The following is a 1,719-nucleotide window of genomic DNA, read 5'->3' as shown; positions in this document are numbered from 1 at the left end:
CGCCCCGCGGCGGCTGGAGACGCTCAGAGGCGGCGGCGGCGGGCGGCCGAGCCGGCGGGTCCCCTCCCCCTGCCCATAGAGAGCGGCGGCGGAGCTCGGGCTACTGCTGCTGCCGGCCGGCGGGGGCGACTCCGCTCTGCGCTCCCCCCCACACACCCCCCAACATGGCGGCCGCCGGCGGGGCGGGGCCTGCCCAGCATGGGGGTGACGTCAGGGCGGGCTGGAGGATCCCCTGCATGGGGAGGGGCGGGGCGGGGTTGGGGCTGGTGACGCGCGGCCCCTTTGAACGCTTCTTCCCCCCCCCCCTCCCGGTGGCGGCGCGCGCGCACCCGCGGCGGGGCGGGGGGAGGCGGGCGCGCGCGTGGCGGCGCCTCGCTGAGGGAGAAGCCCTCAAAGGAAAGGAGCGGGGCGGCCCGGCTGCCGGCCTGCGCCACCGCACGGGGCCACCGCGCCTCGGCCTGCCCTCAGAGGGAGGCAGGCAGGGACGGAGGCGGGCAGGGCTCCTGCCAGGGCGGCGGCGCGGCGCTGCCGCCTGAAGGGCCGCGCCGAGCCCCCGTAACGGTCGCTCCCGCGCGGCCTGTCGCCGCCGCCGCCGCCACCTGGCAGGTTCGCCTGAGGCTGAGGAAAACCGAGTGAAGGCCTCGAAGAGCAGCACGAGGACGTTAAAATAAGGAAAAAAAACCCAGATGGATCCTGTTACGTCAGTGGAGCTACCCCCTAGCTAAAAGGCGGGGGAGCCTCATTGTTCCTTTGTCCCACAAAGAAAGGTCCATTACGTGTATAAAACTTGAGATACCTTGAATTCCTCTCATAAATGCCGCAGGCACACCCGGGACACAGCTCCCTTTGCGGGAAGGCAGCAGACTGGCACCTTCAGCAGCCTGGGCGCTAGGATGCAGTCTGCAGTGTCCAGTGAAGCGATAGGGGGAAAAAAAAGCTCTTTTTTTATTTTTTTCCAAAATTCAGAGGTGGCAGGATATGAAACACGAGCAGTTAGAAATGGCAAAACCGTAGCCAGGTTCCTCCTCAGTTCTTTGTAAAACATGAAAAGCCTGACGTACTTACACGTATAAGTAAGAGACTCAAAACAGTCTCGCTGTGGTTACAAACTCCAAGGGCATGAATTCTTTTGTTTCCAAGCATGTATTTTAAGAGAAATACTACAGTATTTCCAAACCTGAGGAGGCATATAAAAGACCATGGATGAAAAAGTGTACTTTTCCATCACTGTTTGATCTTAAGGGCTGGAAAATGTTAGAGAATAGTGTGAAAAATATGTATTTTTAAGGACAGAAGACTGCTTCGATGACACTGAGGTTTTTAGTTAAATACTCTGCATGACTTTTTAGTAAGCCCTGCACTGTAGATAACGCTAGCAAAAGAAGTCTCAGACCGTTCCTAATGGCCAAATTATTTTGATGAAATTTGCTTGACCAAGGGAACAAGCTGGTGCACTGCATGCCCCACAATGCTTTTGCCTTGCTGATATCTTTTCACCCGGAAGTCAAGCCTCATATAAACAAGTASGGGGCACAAGATGCTGTGGTGCTGTAGACCTTGATTAAATTCGAGCAACCTGTTTCACAAAGCTAACCGTTACCAATATATTGTAACGGAGCCTACTGAAGAGAATTGCCTATCACGAACGTATCCTTACAGCAACCGCCAGCTGGCGTGTCAGTATTTCCATTATAAACCTGTTTTTACAGGTCTATAACT

This window comes from Apteryx rowi, unplaced genomic scaffold (assembly GCF_003343035.1).
Source record: "Apteryx rowi isolate R43461 unplaced genomic scaffold, aptRow1 scaffold_24, whole genome shotgun sequence".
NCBI classification, from domain to species: Eukaryota; Metazoa; Chordata; class Aves; order Apterygiformes; family Apterygidae; genus Apteryx; species Apteryx rowi.
Note: the sequence above shows the minus strand (reverse complement) of the source record.